Below are 18,093 nucleotides of genomic sequence, written 5' to 3' on the forward strand. Positions count from 1 at the left end.
AACTGTTAGTTGAGGTGAAGGAATACTGAACCAGGTTAGATGTTCATACATATTCTGCTACCCTTCTAGCAGGGCAACAACATTTGGCATCTCTTTGTTTTCCAAAGCAGCAATAACCATTTTGCTGGTTTATGAGACCAGTAGATATTGCACATTAAATTAAAAAAAAAAAAATCTGTTCCAAACAAAAAGATTCAAGTACTGTGCTGCAGAGTATTGCCATGTGTAATATTTAGGTAGCTTGTGCCAAGAGTGAAATCCCAAGTGTCTGAGTTCCTGAAGTAGTAGGTCAGGAAAGAATGCAAGCGCACAGACTACTGAGAAGGGAAATTGGATGGGGCTAACCAATGGCACGTGGGGTCAGGTGAGATTTGAAACCTGACTGCTCCTCAGGTGTAGGTACTACTCAGAGCAAGATCACCAGGTAGTGATTGACACAGCTTATTTTCATTTGGGCCAGGAGGTTAATACTCTTCTTCAGTATTGAGTAGAGGGATGGTATCACCTCCTTAACCAGATGTGCTAGGTGACACCAAGCTGTGTGGTTCTGTTGATATGCTGGAGGGAAGGGATGCCGTCCAGAGGGAGCTGGACACACTTGAGAGATGGGCCAGTACTAACCCCATGGAGTTCAACAAAGCAAAGTGCAAGGTCCTACATTTGTGTCAGGACAATCCCAGGCACAGCTACAGGTTGGGAAAATGAGAGATTCAGAGCAGCCCTGAAGAGAAGGACTTGGGGGTGTTGGTTGATGAGAAAATGAACATGAGCCAGATTCAGTGTGTGCTCACAGCTCAGAAAACCAACCATATCCTGGGCTGCATCAAGAGGAGCGTGACCAGCAGGTTGAAGGAGGTGATCCTGCCCCTCTACTCTGCTCTTGTGAGACCTCACTTGGAGTACTGTGTGCAGTTCCGGTGTCCTCAACATAAAATGGACATGGAACTGTTGGAACAAGTCCAGAGGAGGGCAATGAGGATGATCAGGGGACTGTAGTATCTCCCATATGAAGATAGGCTGAGAAAGTTGCGGCTGTTCAGCATGGAGAAGAGAAAGCTGCATGGAGACCTCGTAGCTGCCTTCCAGCATCTGAAGGGGACCTCTAAGGATGCAGGGAGGGACTCTTAATCAGGGGCTGTACTCATAGGACAAGGGCAATGTGTTTAAACTCAGGATAAGTTCAGATTAGATATAAGGAAGAAATTCTTTACTGTAAGGATGGTGAGGCACTGGCACAGGTTGCTCAGAGAAGTTGTGAATGCGCCATCCCTGTCAGTGTTCAAGGCCAGGTTATACAGAGCCTTGGGCAACCTGTTCTGGTGTGAGGTGTCCCTGCCCATAGGAGGGTTGGAGCTTGATGAGTTTAAGGCCCTTTCCAATCCAAACCATTCTACGATTCTATGTTTTAGAAGAACCTGGTGTCTCTCTGAACATAGGAATAGGATGGGGTACGTGCCATAAGATGATATTTGAATATGAAATCTTATCTTCCTTTGCTGCTTCCTTGCTGCAGAACACAAAGATACCAACATTTAATGAAGAGAATTTTTTCCCTACTGTTAAGACTCATGGTCAGCATCTCATATCATGGACTTGCAGCTTACAAGAATAAGGTCTTGATGAGAGGCACGTTGTACACAGGTCCGTGTTTTGATTCAATTAAGTGGTGTTGAACATAACACAAGATTTTGATGGAAAACAAAATGATTTCTAAGCTACTAAAGGGCAAAGTCAACTGCATAGTTGCTAAATTTGGAAAGTCAATGCAAAGAAACAAGGCAATTACATACCTTATTAGCCAGCTGTACTTGGCTTGGTTCCCTGCCTCCACTCTGCTTGTTTGCCCAAGAGCTGACAGGATGGATTTGTAGCTTGTTAGAGCTATGACCAAGTTCCTCTAACGAGCTACATCCATCTGGCATCATCTCTCCTGAGTTGGAGCCTCCAGCTTAGGACAGTCTGTATTTAATGAATTGCTTTACTCTCCAAGGATTCTACAGAGTATAAATGTACCTCAAGGGAATTGCCAATAAACCACAGTCTTGATTGTTAATTTAATTACTGTTTGAATTTATAAGCCTTCTGCTAGTGTAAATCTGTCCAATGTAGTATTAACTACTGATACACAGATATGTTTTTGAAATACTACTTCACACTGGGTTGCACAGATAATGTTATCACTCTCTTCATCAGTTAGATGGTATATTAATACCATGTAAACTGCGCTCTCCTTAATGTATGGTTGATGAATATGCATTGAATCATCTGAGCTTGTGAGATTCTAAGCAACTGTCTTTGCTAGCACAGCAGAAGTATTTATAATCAAAACAGTTCAGGTATAACATATAGGTGAAAAAGGAGAACAAAGGAAAGCAGAGAATAAACCACATACGGTTTGTTATTTCAGAAAAAAACTTTAAAAAAAAGTAATGAGATTTTGCAAATGGATTTAAACCATGAGAAAAGTTTCATATATGGTGGCATGAATCTTGATTTACTGCAGTAGTTTGTCAGGAATGGGTGATTTAGGTCACTTAAAGAATCATTGTCAAAGGTATTAGCAAAAGTGGTTTTAATATGAATTTATAAAAGTGCAATTTAACAAAGTTCCAGGGCAAGGTTCACTCTATTACTTACTACATGGATGAAACATACAAAGGTAGATTGCATTAGAACTGGTTTAGAATTATTTACACAGACACAGAAAGGTAAGGGAGACCCTCCTGTTGAGTCGAAAGGTTCAGAATTCTTGATTTCTAATTTCAGTTGAGCTTAGGTGTAGCTAGGGTCAGTCTTGCTCTCAAACCTGGACAATGGTGTATGTCTAAAGGAATTAACTGTATGGATTTCAGAAGTGTTAATTCAGCTTTCTGTCAGTTACTTACTGAGGATATGTTTCAGGTAAGGGGTCTCTCCCCCTTGGGTGAGAAAGGATCTCTTAGTTTCAGGTAAGGAGTCTCAAACCTTGCGAAAACGTCCCTGATCAAGAGGAGGTTCAAGTGGCGTGCTGTCCAACTGCAGTTCAGGGAAGGGTCGAGTTCAACTCATCCAAAGCCATGCTGCCTAGAAGGGAGAGCTCTAAGAAGGATCACTAAGGCTGTCACATTTATGGGATAAAAGGGTTGGCTTGTAGTCAGATTGCATAAGACGAGAAAGATATGCTTGAGACTCCTTGTACACACAACTTTCTTTGTTCCTTGATAAATGAGTCTTGGAAAGTCCACACACTATCTATATGATAATCATTTGATCCATGTCACAGACTCACTGGGTCATTCTGCCTTTGTGGGTTTCCTGGAGGAGTTCTTGTGTGACCATGGCTCTTTACCTCCTTTTGATCCAGTATCAAACTACTCCTAGTTTGGTTAAGGGGATCAAGTGCATACATCACAATAGACAAAATAAACCAGGCTTTTTTCAGCTTTTTGGTGAACTAAGCAACAAAACAAACAAACAAACAAACAAACAAAAACAAAAAAAAGAAAGTTAAGTTAGCCTAAAATACTTTCTTCAATAGAAAAAAAAAATCATGGCGTTTTCTTTTTGGGTCTTTTTGCGCACACCTCATGTTTTGTTCAACTTTTAATAAGAAATAAAGTTTTCAAAATTAAAAGCCACAAAGAGTGAAATTGATAAAAGTACTTGCTACAATATTTCAGAAAGTTCAAAAAGTTCAGTCTTTTATTTTGTTTTTATGTTGACCTCTTTCATTCAAATCTGATAGCAAAATGCATCTTAGTTGCACTGGGAAATTCTTCGTCATTGGGAAGGTTTTCTCTTGTCTCACATCCTAGAAGACACATTACCCTAACAGGTAAGACTGAAGATGCTCAATGTCTGCAATATAACTGAGGGTATATTTTGCACCTTAAAGACGTACAACATGATCAACTTTAGGTTTCTTCGAGATAATTAGAGATGAGCTGGGTTTTCAGGGTTTCAGTTTTAGAGCTTAAATTCTGTACAAATTTCATTTTGGGTCATTTGTTTAATCTTGCCCAGGGCAACAGTTAATCTTTCATTGACATACATTTAATCTTTTGTCTTTAGTACAGAAGTACCTGGTATTATATGATATTTTAATAAAAAGGCAAGAGCTAAGACTAGTTTTACTGAAAGCATCATATTTTGCTAGGGAATCTCAGTCCCCAAAACCTTCCATTTGCAGAATATTTGTGTCTAATTCAATAATTTCTGGTGGTGACTGCATCTTACCACTTGATTTACGCTTCCAGTCAAAATGTAGAAGTGTGTCTTCGCAGTGTAATAAACTAACCACTTTTCCAAAATAAATAATTAGGTCTTGTAATACATGTTTTCCCTCCAAATAGTAAAATGCATAAGACTAGCTGTCATTATCTGCACATTTACCAAATTCAAAATGCTGTGTGCATTTTGCAAAGGAACTGATGCAGTGCTTGAGAGCAGTGGAAGACTGGCAGCCTTGAAAACTGAAGGGATCTATCCACAGTCTGGCTGTTGTGATGGAGCCCACTACAGTATTTTGTCTGCCAGGTGCTGTTGGGACAGCCTGAATTTGGAGACTTAGTTTTTTGTTGCAGGATAACTGTGATGTGTTTTTATAACTTAAAATAATGCATCACTAATTGCACACTAGTTAACACAAATACATTAGGTTATTAGGACATTGAGAAAGCTGAGGCATTCAATGACTTCTTTACCTTGGTCTTTGCTGGCAGGAACTCCAGCCACACTGCCAAGTCACAGAAGGCAAAGACAGGGATTTAGAGAATGAAGAACCACCGCTGTAGAAGATCAGGTTCAAGATCATCTGAGGAACATGAAGGTGCAGAAGTCCATGACACCTGGTGAGATACATCCTGAGAGAACTGGCAGATGTTGCCAGCCCATTATCCATCACGTGTGAGAAGTCATGGCATCGTCGTGAAGTTCCTGCTGACTGGAAAACACGCCCCATTTTTAAAAAAGGGATAAGAGAGGACCCAGGGATCTACAGACCAGTCAGTCCCAGCTCAGTGCTCAGCAAGATCATGCAGCAGATCCTCCTGGAAGCTGTGCTAAGTCACATGGACAATAAGAGATCTGGCAACAGCCAGCATGACTACAATAAGGCAATTTGTTAAGGACAAATTTGGTGGCATTATATGATAGGGTTACAACGCTGCTGGAAAGATAAGGGAAAAGCGACTGATGACACCTACCTGGACTTGTGCAAGACATTTGACATTGTCCCACATGGCATCCTTGTATCCAAATTGGAGAGGCATGGATCCACTCAACGGATAGCAAATAGTCTGGCTGGTCACACTTAGAGTTGTTTGTGATCAATCATAGAATCATAGAATCATAGAATAGTTAGGATTGGAAAGGACCTCAAGATCATCTAGTTCCAACCCCCCTGCCATGGGCAGGGACACCTCACACTAAACCATATCACCCAAGGCTTCATCCAACCTGACTTAATGTCCCAATGGAATGGAGACCAGTGATGAGTGCTGTCCCTCAGGGGTTGGTACTGGGACCTATCCTGTTCAACAACTTTTTTGGCAACAATGACAGTAGGATTGAGCACCCTCAGCAAGTCTGCTGATGACACAAAGCTGTGTGGTGCTCTTGACACACAGGATGGAATGCAGAGGAACCTGGACAGGCTGGAGAGATGGGAACAGGCAAACCTTATGGAGTTCATGTAGTTCAACAAGGCCAAGTGCAAAGTTCTGCACATGGGTCGGTCAATCCTGAACACAAACAAAGTTTGGGACTGCTTGCTCCAGGACCAAACAGCACAGGGGCCTCAAGCTTCTCCTCTAACTCATGGAGGAAAGAAGGAGGCTGTTGACCAGGGAAGCTGGGAATTAGTAACAAAAAAAAAACAACAACCAAAGGAGGAAGAGAGCAATTAAAAGCAAGGGGCTTCCTCCTAAATCTGCTGTACCCACCCAGAACTGCTTTGCTGTCCTGCAAGGGGCTGATGAGGAAATGCACTTGCATCAGAAACAGTCGGCTGGTGCACTGGTACAGAAGATCTCTACTGGTGCCGCCAGGAAAAAGCGGCGGGTTGTAGTAGTAGGGGACTCTGCCTTGAAAGGGACAGAAGCACTCCAGTATCTGGAGGGGGCCTGCAGGGATGCTGGGGAGGGACTCTTCATTAGGGACTGTAGAGATAGGACAAGGGGTAATGGGTTGAAACTTAAACAGCAGAGGTTTAGACTGGATCTAAGGAAGAAATTCTTTCCTGTTAGGGTGGTGAGGTACTGGAATGGGTTGCCCAGGGTGGCTGTGAATGCTCCATCCCTGGCAGTGTTCAAGACCAGGTTGGATGAAGCCTTGGGTGATATGGTTTAGTGTGAGGTGTCCCTGCCCATGGTAGGGGGGTTAGAACTAGATGATCTTAAGGTCCTTTCCAACCCTAACTATTCTATGATTCTATGAAACTGGATGGAGCAGCCCTGAGAAGAAGAACTTGGGGGTGTTGGGTGGTGAGAAGCTCCCTATGACCCAGCTTCAGTGTGTGCTTCATCCCAGAACCCACCCCACCCTGTGTGCTGGGCTGCATGCCCAGAGTGTGAGCAGCAGGTCAAGAGAGGGGATTCTCCCCCTCTGCTGTACTCTAGGGAGACCCCCCCTGCAGTCCTGTGCCCTGCACTGGGGCAACAACACAAGAGGGATATGGAGCTGTTGGAGAGAGTCCAGAGGAGGCCACAGAGATGTTGCAAGGGCTGGAGCAGCTCTGCTCTGGAGACAGGCTGAGAGAGCTGGGCTTGTTCAGCCTTCAGAACAGAAGGCTCCTTAAGGAGAGACTTTAGAGCAGCTGCCAGTGCCTAAAAGGGCTACAAGAAACCTGGAGAGGGGCTTTGGATGAGGGCCTGCAGGGACAGGGCAAAAGTAATGGCTTTAACCTGACAGAGGGGAGATTGAGATGAGATCTTAGGCAGAAATTCTTCCCTATGAGGGTGGTGAGGCCCTGGCACAGGGTGCCCAGAGAAGCTGTGGCTGCCCCATGCCTGGCAGTGCTCAAGGCCAGGTTGGACAGGGCTTGGAGCAGCCTGGTCGAGTGGAAAGTGTCCCTGCCAGTAGCAAGGATTAGGAACTAAATGAGCTTTAAGGTTCCTTCCTACCCAAACCAGGCTGTGATTCTATGATTTGTTTGTCACTTACTAATAGCTCCCTAGCCAATTCATGGTTATTAATATGCTGTAGGCATTTCAGTGTATTTGCAAGACCTCAAGACTGAGGTTTCCTAGGCCAATTTTGTCTGAACCTGTCTGGGAGCTTGGTTTTTCAAGGTTTAGCTGCAGCAAGTCCAAGTGGCTATACCTGATTTATTTTACTTTAGCTTATCTTCGTGTAGTACAACCATAGCTTTATACAGATAGCTGTAACAAACCATTATTCTGTGTAGAATGAAGTATTGTAACTAGAATGGTGACATAGTGTAGAGGAATACAGTCCGGTACAGTAGCAGAGCTCTCGAGAACTGGGGATGCAGGATGTGGAGTAGAGCAGCAATCATGATAAGAATCAAGGCATGGGCCAGCATTCAAGACCCTGTTGCTATAAACAACTTATTATTGATCAGTTAAACAAAAGCAGCCCTGGAGCTGGATAAAGTCATGCTTTTTAGGGGTAAAAAATGAAACAAATATCAAGTGTATAATGCAGAAAAAGCCCCATTATATTGCAAATTTGGATATAATGTGACTTACAGATCAATAAAGAAAGACTGAAATGTAAAGTACATTAGTGAATTTAAAATAACCTGCAAATGGATCCTAAAGGAAGGAAGAAAACCTCACTATCATCATGCTTTTCCAAGCAAAAGTCTTGGGATGCTGATAGCTTGTTGTGCTCCTTGTCAGACTGAAGACCTCATCATTAAGACCCCAGGGAGTAAGGAAAGCATGAGCAAAACACCTGAAAAAGGTGTAGACTCTTTAAATGTGTATATAATTTTAGCTATACTATTATTGAGACTTGTTTTGATAAGAGGTTGTTTTTTTTTCCTTTTCATTTTCTATAATAATTAGATCTGTACTTAATAAGACATTGTGTATTAGGCTATTAAGATTTTATTTACCCTGACAATAAATTCTTTATTTTACATACTATTAAATTCATTTTTGCCTCATACTAAATTTTAGTATAATTATCTGACAATGCCATAATCTTGACTAGATTTTTGTGCACACATAAGAAGTGAGCTGTTTTCACAGAAAGAGTAAGTGAATCTTGCCCAATGTGATGGACTTTGGGTTCCCATGAATTTGTAGTTACCACTGATTTTAAGTATAATTAGAACATAAATGGAAATTGAATGAAAATTTACTTATCATGTGGGCTCTGTTTCTCTTACTTACACTTTCTAGTCTTACAAGGCTGTAACATAACAAACGAGTCTCTTATGCCTGAAAGCACCAGTGTAGAGTGCAGTATGATTGTTGCCCTTCTCTGCTGTAGCTCTGCAAAATCCAGGAAGCTAGAAATTTACTGAGACATTGTGAAGAAAAGTGTTCATTGCTATTCTTGCTAATCAGGATTTCCAGATCCATGAAGACACTCTTATGAAGCAACCCAGTTCTTTCAAACCAAAACTGGGTTCAGTGAGAACCCAGTGATGATTAGAAAGATCACTGCAACACCACTAGCTCTAAACTGACATACACTCTGAATGCAAACACTCTTTGCTTTGATACCTTTTATGTAAAGTTTGTAGAGTCTTTGCACAGTACCACTATCTGCTCCAGGTCCAGCCTCCCTCAGACTGCATTTCAGCTACAGAGTGGCTAGCTCTCAGGGAAGTGCATTTTCCTTTGCTTGTAACTATGATCTATCTGTCTGAGAGAAGTGTGTACTTGGAGCAAATAGCCATTTCTGGGAATAGAATAGGAGAATAAATGGTTTGGGTTGCAAAGGACCTAAAGATCATCTAGTTCAAAGCCCTTGGCCATGGGGAGGGACACCTTCCGCTAGACCAGACCGTCCAGCTAGGCTTTGAACACTGCCAGGGATGGAGAATAACCTAAGTAATGTCATTTTGCATATATAAACCCCATTTTACTCAAACAACAGACCATGTACTACATTCTTTCTCTTTTTTCTTTCTTACCCTCCCAGTTAATCAGCAACACAAAGAGGAATAGGTTGAATTCAGCACTGATTACTGTGGATGAGTGTCATGGTTTGAGCATGTTTTAAGGGTGTTTTTGTTCAAGGTTTTTTTCCAGCCAGGTGGAGGAGGGGAGCCCGGGAGGAAGGAGAGACAGGGCACCTGACCCAGGCTAGTCATTAGGGCGCCCAACCAGGGGACGGCCTGGTACAAGTCCAAGTCCACGGCCACGTCCATCCCCCCCTGCTGCCGGAGCCCCACCGTATTACAAGCCTCCGACACAAAGTACAGTGAAACAAAAGCTTTAGCCCAAGCCCCATGATCGACAAACACAAACACATCCAATCCATACACAAAGTACCCGGCAAAATCCCGAAACAGCGAGATCCAGAGAAAAACCTCTAAGAGCCAATAAATCAGCATTGTGACAAGAGACCATAAATCCGCTCAGATCTGTTCTTATCTCAATCCCTCGGGCCCCACGTTGGGCGCCAAAAATGTCATGGTTTAAACCAAGTCCCCCAACTCCCGGAGAGTTAGGAAGGAGAATCCAAAGAATGTAGCCCCCACAGACTGAGATAAGAACGGTTTAATTGCTAAGGCATAACACAAAACCCCTACTGCCATTTACTACTACAAATAATAATGATACAGCAAACAGCAAGTGAAAAGAATACAACACCCCACCAGCCACCGACCCATAACTCACTCCACCCTGCCCGGCTGAGCACCGTGTGCTCCCTCCTCCATTTTTCTCCACAGCTCTACCCCTCCAGGCCTCTCTTTCCCAGTATGCTTCCTGGGCATCACGTGCTATGGTATGGAATACCTCACTGACTAGCCTGGGTCAGGTGCCCTGTCTCTCCTTCCTCCCGGGCTCCCCTCCTCCACCTGGCTGGAAAAAAACCTTGAACAAAAACACCCTTAAAACATGCTCAAACCATGACAATGAGATGTAGGGAATGAATACTTATGAGGCAATGTAAAACAAGGGTGTGATTCATACTGTGACAAAGCCAAGGCACTGCCGATGCTAATTGTTTTCAGGAAAGAAGTTAATAAACAGAAACCCATTTTTTCTTGGATTTACTCATGACAAAGGCAATGAAATATAATCAGATACTAATAGTATCAAAATATGAGACAACACACTCAATTGAAAGAAGAGCTGAACACAAACAAGGAATGAACAGAAGACTGAAGAACCACATAAAAATTAAGAGAAAACTACCCTGCAAGCTTATCAGCAAAAAGAGGTATTCATGTGGCTGTATTTAATGGTCTGGGGTCTTGTTAAACTATAAAGGGGTATAAGTTTTGGTTAACAGAATAACAGAAATGGAGAAAGACAAGGAGAACTTTTGCTTTTAAATTTCTTACTTAATATTCTCTTTCATAAACAGCCACTAAATTAATTAATTAGAATTTCATTAGGCATCACCAACTTTGAGTTCATTGGAAAGTTACTGAGAGAGCTCTTTTTTTCTCCATAGAGAAAGCTCTTTTATGAAAGCTATGAGATGCATGAGAATGACCTAAGAACTCATCACCTACACATTATCTGGATTTCTGCATTTCTATCTCTGGAAATTTATTTTTTTCAGGATTTTTGGAAAACTCTACATACCAAAGGGAATGCAGAAGTGTTTTCTGAAGGTGAATTTGGTGAGTCTTAGGACCTGTGGTGAAGAAGAATACACCCCTGCAGGTGATGAATGTTTATGGGTGAATGGTAGCAAATGAGCACCAGCTTTCTTTATCAAATTTAGGCTGAGATTCACACATGAATAGGAGTTAGAGATAGGACCTTAGATAAAAAGTTAGTGTAATTTCTTTTTTGCAAGTTGGCTTTTTTGTTAGGTGTTGGGTTAGCTCTCAGCATTGTAAGGTCCTGATTCATGGCTGGTACTCCTCTCTGCTATCAGCAAAAAATATTAAGAAGGAGCAACTGGGGAACAGAAACAACAGAAAATTGTGTGAGGGAAATAGCTGACTGTATTCAAAGGAAGGAATCAAATGTGAGAAATGTTTTCCAAACTCTGGAAGTGCAGCAGTTCATCCAACAGATCCACCTTAAATCTAGGTACAGTCTTGGTAGTGAAAAATTCCTAAAATTTGTCAGTGAAAAGGGAGAATCCCAAAGGCAATTAAGAGAAGCTTAAAACCATAACTATTTAATGGAGAATAGCTTATAAATAATATTGTGAGTATATTGAAAGGTGCAGAATGTCATCACTGCTGTCGCTTCCACACATTAATTTATCAAATTCCACTTTGCTGTAAAGTAGGTTGCTGGCTGACAAATGCCATGTTTAAAATTTGTACCCAAACACTACTTATCTTGTTGTTGTGGTTTAACTCCAGCCAGCAACTTAGCCCCACACAGCTGGTAGCTCACAATTGATAGCTTGCTCCCCTCAATGTAGGATGGGTAAGAGTATCAGAAGGGTATAAGTAAGAAAACTCATGGGTTGAGAGTGAGTTTGAGACAGTGTAACATGTAAACCAGAAGCCATACACACAAGCAAAGCAAAACAAGGAATTAATACACCTCTTTCCATGGTCAGAAAGTTCAGCCGTCTCCAGAACAGCAGGACTGGTGATGTGGTGATGTGAGAAGATCGTGGTGATGTGAGAAGACAAACGCCACTACTCCAAAAGTCCCTCTTTGCTCCTTCTTCCCCCAGCTTTATGTTCTGAGTATGACCTCCTATGGTATGGAATATTCATAAGTAAGCACCACTGCTCACCAATGACAAAACCATCCTTGTGTTAACCACACTGTTTCCAGCACAACCCCAAAACATAACACCATAGTAAGTACTATGAAGAAAATTAGCCAAAACCAGCACAATGATGGTTAGAAAATTCATGGTCAGTTTATACCTGCTTTCAACATACATCCAATCATTAATAATATTCCCTTTAATTTTTATTTTCTGGGCTTCGGATGCACTTTTGCTATCCCCATAATGAATGTTATGCACTCCTGTTATCATTCTGGTAGTACAGGTCCAACTGAAGCTAACCTTATTTTTGACTAGAAGTGACTTGAATTGAATTTGGTACACCAAACAAGCCCTGATGAATGGTCTGTAAAATGAGGAAGAACCTGTTTCATCTGAGAAACCATAAGTTTCAAGGATAGCAAACTTGATATGGGCCAGACATGAAAATAAATGCTGAACAGCAGCATCATAAGCATTTCTGGAAATATTTGATCTTTATGAAAACAGCAGCACATTTGTGTCCAGACAAGTGGAGAGGTTATATGGACATAATTCATGAGGACTTTCTTAGGGAGGGTTCAGAACTCACGCATTGTTATGCCTATTTTGTCTGAACAGGCTTCAGAAAGTTTTGCTTTGCTCTTTTCTGGAACAAAAGCCAGACCTTGGAAACTTTATTTATAGACAAATAAATAAATGAGCTGAGTTGTCCATTATAGGAATAAATATTTCTCTAAAGGCCCTCTCATCTGTACATTTTGCAGGCCAGACTTTTGAGCACGAAATCCTATCCTGAGTGCTGTAGAAGTCACTGCATTTACTGTTTTACAAACTATTGCCCATCTAGTCATAATTTTTTATTTTGTATATACATTCCTCTCACAAGCTTAAGTTCTCATTTTTTTTGATTAAAATACTGCTACCCAAGGACAATGGATAAAAAGTAGACTATCACATTCAATGACATTTCCTGTCCTATTAGGTGCAAAAATGTATTGCTTTCAACCATGTGTATTAGCACTAAAAGGAAGGGAAAGCATTTTCATTCAAGAAGCAGTTCTTTTCTTTGGTATCTACAAGTGGGAATGATTCTCATTATAAGCAGAGGTTGTGATGTTGTGATGAGACTATGTTGTACTTTCCAATATTTGTTTTAGCAACCTCAGGATGATTGCATCTTCTGTGGCACAGTGCCATCCTGTGGATCCTAAGGTTATCTAAGACAACCACACCAATATAACGGGCATAACAACTTCATGTGTTGAGCAATTTTTATGTAAATTTTTAAACCAGATCTCATTCAGTAGTTGCTAATGCATTACTTAAATAAAAGTCCATTGGCTGAAACCTGTGTCTGTACCTCTTCATGTAACCATACACTTCCTCCTGTGGCACTGCTGACACAAAATTCTTGAGCTTCTTGAAGGGCAATAATTCTTCTTCACACTAGCTTTCAAAAAGTTCCAAAATTTATTTAACTTCCACATTTTATTAAGGCAACCTCTTGCCAATGCTTTTGTTAAAAAAAGGTGAATCAGGTCCAACTTGGGTCAAAAATAAATTTTTGATGGACAAATACATTTTTGGTGGCATTTGATCAAAACTGCATTGAGAGCTTACATGCTAGTGGTCAAGAGACAAGTCAAAGACATGGGAGAGCCAGGCTCAAGGCCTTGCTGTAGTTCATATAGTGCTTTTCCTCACAAGTCACAATGCAACCATGAGAAGCTCGCATACTAAGGCAGATTCTGGAGGTCCATCTTTCCCATCTTCCTTAAACTTTATAGATCTTATTTATATGTCTGTGAAATGACTTGGTTGCATAAGAATTTATCATGTTGAATGTATTTCATCTACCTCTGACAATCATAGAATAGTTAGGATTGGAAAGGACCTCAAGATCATCTAGTTCCAAACCCCCTGCCATGGGCAGGGACACCTCACACTAAACCATATCACCCAAGGCTTCATCCAACTTGGTCTTGAACGCTGCCAGGGATGGAGCATTCACTACCTCCCTGGGCAACCCATTCCAGTACCTCACCACCCTAACAGGAAAGAATTTCTTCCTTAGATCCAGTCTAAACCTCTGCTGTTTAAGTTTCAACCCATTACCCCTTGTCCTATCTCTACAGTCCCTAATGAAGAGTCCCTCCCCAGCATCCCTGTAGGCACTCTTCAAATACTGCAAGGCTGCTATGAGATCTCCAAGCAGCCTTCTCTTCTCCACACTGAACAGCCCCAACTTTCTCAGCCTGTCTTCACATGGGAGGTGCTCCAGTCCCCTGATCATCCTCGTGGCCCTCCTCTGGACTTATTCCAACAGTTCCATGTCCTTTTTATTTTGAGGACACCAGAACTGCACACAATACTCCAAGTGAGGTCTCACGAGAGCAGAACAGAGGGGCACGATCACCTCCTTCAACCTGCTGGTCACGCTCCTTTTGATGGAGCCCAGGATACAGTTGGCTTCCTGGGCTGTGAGTGCACACTGCTGGCTCATGTTCATTTTCTCATTGACTAACACCCCCGAGTCCTTCTCCGCAGGAGTACCATGAATTTCCTTTTTGCCCAACCTGTAGCTGTGCCTGGGATTGCTCCCACAAAGGTGTACGACCTTGCACTTGGCATGGTGTTGTGGTTTAAACCAAATCCACACAGTTCGCTCACTCACTCCCCCCCTTGCTCCCCCAACTCCCGGAGAGTTAGGAAGGAGAATCCAAAGAATGTGGCCCCCACGGATTGAGATAAGAATGGTTTAATTGCTAAGGTATAACACAAATCACTCCTGCTACTACTACTGCAAATAATAATGATAAAGCAAACAACAAGCAAAGAGAATACAACACCTCACCAGCCACCAACCCATAACTCACTCCACCCTGCCCGACTGAGCACTGACCGACACCTCCTCCATTCCCCCCCAGAGCTCCAGCCCTTCCGGCTCTCACCCAGTTACATCCTGGGCATCACGTGCTATGGTATGGAAAACGTCTTTGGCTAGCCTGGGTCAGGTGTCCTGTCTCTCCTTCCTCCCAGCCTCCCCTCCTCCCTGGCAGAGCATGAGCTCAGAAAAAGGCCTTGAACAAAAAACAGCCTCAAAACATGCTTGCTATCAAGCAACTGTTCCCAGCCCAGAAGGCAAAACACAGCACTGCATCAGCTACAAGAAGGAGAAAACATGACTGCTACTGCTGCACCCATGACACATGGTTAAACTTCATGAGGTTGGCATCAGCCCACCTCACAAGTGAGTCAAGGTCCCTCTGGATGGCATTCCTTCACTCTAGCGTATCAACAGAACCACACAGCTTGGTGTCATCAGCAAACTTGCTGAGGGCACACTCAATTCCATTGTCCATGTCAGTGACAAAGATGTTAAACAAGACCGGTCCCAACACTGATCCCTGCGGGACACCACTCATTACTGGTCTCCAGACAGACATTGAACCATTGACCACAACTCTTTGAGCGCAACCATGCAGCCAGTTCTTTATCCACGAGTGGTCCACCTATAAATTGATGACACTCCAGTTTAGAGACAAGGATGTCATGTGGGACAGTGTTGAATGCTTTGCACAAGTCCAGGTAGATGACGTCAACTGCTCCACCCCTGTCCATCGCTTTTGTAGCCCTGTCATAGAAGGCCACCAAGTTGGTCAGGCAGGATTTTCCCCTAGTAAAGCCATGCTGGCTGTCACCAAGCACCTTTCTCTTTTTCATGTGTCCTAGCATGCCTTCCAAGAGAATCTGCTCCCAGATTTTGCCAGGCACAGAGGTGAGACTGACTGGTCTGTAATTCCCCGGGTCATCCATTTTCCTCTTCTTGAAAATGGGGCTTATATTTCCCTTTTCCCAGTCATCAGGAACTTCACCTGTCTGCCATGATTTTTCAAATATGATGGCCAGTGGCTTAGCAACTTCATCTGCCAGCTCCTTCAGGACCCGCAGATGGATTTCATCAGGTCCCATGGACTTGTGTACATTCAGGTTCTTAAGATCATCTCGAACCAGATCCTCATGTACAGTGGGCCTAAGGTCTAGGTTTTCACAGTCCCTGCGTCCGCCTTCCAAGACTCAGGTGCTGCGGTCAGAGCGTTTGCCAGTGAAGACGGAGGCAAAGAAGCCATACAGAACCTCAGCCTTCTCTAAGTCCTGTGTAGCCAGTTCTCCCAAAAGCTTCCAGAGGGGGCCTACATTGTCCTTAGTCTGTTTGTTAGCCGCTACGTACCTATAAAATCCCTTCCTATTTTTAACATCCCTTGCCAAGTTTAGCTCCAATTGGGCCTTAGCTTTCCTAACTTGGTCCCTAACTACCCTGACAACATCCCTGTATTCATCCCAGTCCACCTGTCCTTGCTTCCACCTTTTATAAGTCTCTTTTTTTCTTGTGAATTTTTCTCAGCAGTTCCTTATCCATCCAAGGAGGTCTCCTGGCCCTCCTGCTGCACTTCCTTCTAGTCGGGATGCAACAGTCCTGAGCTTGTAGCAGGTGATCCTTGAATATTAACCAAGAGTCTTGTGTCCCCCTGCCCTCTACGTCTATATCCCATGGGACCTTGCTAAGCAGGTTCCTGAAGAGCCCAAAGTCTGCTCTCATGAAGTCCAGGGCAGTGAGCTTACTGCACGCTCTTCTCACTGTCTTCAGGACCTCGAATTCGACCATCTTGTGATCACTGCATCCAAGACTTCCTTGGAGAGTCACATTTCCAACGAGCCCTTCCCTGTTGGTGAGCATGAGGTCAAGCGGGGCACCTCTCCTCATCGGCTCCTTTATTGCTTGCAGAAGGAAGTTGTCTTCCACACGATCGAGAAACCTCCTGGATTGCTTGTGCCGTGCCGTACCATTGCCCCAACAGATGTCAGGGTGGTTGAAGTCCCCCAGGATGTTCTCCTGGGCCTGCGAGTGTGAGGCTTTTCCTATTTGTCTGTAGAGTTCTTCATCCACAGGTTCCTCTTGATCAGGCAGTCTGTAACATATCCCCACAGTAATGGGTCCCATCACCGATTTCCCTTTAACCCTGACCCACAAACTTTCTGTTAACTGATCACCTGTCCCCAGACAGAGTTCCATACTCTCCAGCCTATCCCTAACATAAAGGGCAACTCCCCCTCCCCTCCTACCGGGCCTGTCTTTTTTAAAAAGCCTATAACCCTCCATTCCAACACTCCAGTCAAAGGAGCCATCCCACCATGTTTCAGTGATGCCTATTATATCATAGTCCCATAGATGTGCCCACATCTCTAATTCCTCTTGTTTATTCCCCATGCTACGGGCATTTGTATAGGGGCATCTGATCCGAGCTCCAAATGAAGCCAGCTCAGTACCTGGAGTGGCTAGAATATTACCACTTTGCTCAGAGCATTTATTATAGGTGCTGGCAACTGGCTGGGTGTGTTGGGATGGAATGGTGCTCCCCTCCCCCAACACAACTAGTTTAAAGCATCCTTGACAAGTCTGGCAAGCCTCCCAGCAAAGTCACTCTTCCCTTTCTTTATCAGAGCAGTTCCACCAGCCACCAGTAGACCTGGCCTACAAATGTGGGCCCCATGCCCAAGGCACCCAAACCCTTGACTATGACACCACCCTTTTAACCATTTATTAACCTGTCCAATCCTCCTTGCCTTTGGAAGGTCCTCCCCTGTGTCTTGGAGAATTGTCGAAAAGACTATCTGAGCTCCAGAACCCATGACCACCTCTCCCAGAGCTCTGTAGTCCTTCTTCATACTCCTCAGGCTACTACTATCTATATCCCTAGCACCCGCATGTATCACTAGAAGTGGGTAATAGTCCGTGGGACTTACTAGAGCAGGCAGCCTCTCTGCAACATCCCTGATCGGTGCCCCAGGTAGGCAACACACCTCCCTTGCGACCGGGTCAGGCTGGCAGATGAGCGCTTCTGTCCCTTTCTAGGCAGAGTCCCCTACTACTACAACCCGCCGCTTTTTCCTGGCAGCACCAGTAGAGATCTTCTGTACCAGTGCACCAGCCGACTGTTCCTGATGCAAATGCATTTCCTCATCAGCCCCCTGCAGGACAGCAAAGCGGTTCTGGGTGGGTACAGCAGATTTAGGAGGAAGCCCCTTGCTTTTAATTGCTCTCTTCCTCCTTTGGTTGTTTTTTTTTTTTTTTTGTTACTAATTCCCAGCTTCCCTGATCAACAGCCTCCTTCTTTCTTCCATGAGTTAGAGGGGAATCTTGAGGCCCCTGTGCTGTTTGGTCCTGGAGCAAGCAGTCCTGCTTCCTCTCAGCTTCCCTGACATCTTGCAGCTTCC

The sequence above is a fragment of the Melopsittacus undulatus genome, chromosome Z (genome assembly GCF_012275295.1).
Source record: "Melopsittacus undulatus isolate bMelUnd1 chromosome Z, bMelUnd1.mat.Z, whole genome shotgun sequence".
NCBI lineage: Eukaryota > Metazoa > Chordata > Aves > Psittaciformes > Psittaculidae > Melopsittacus > Melopsittacus undulatus.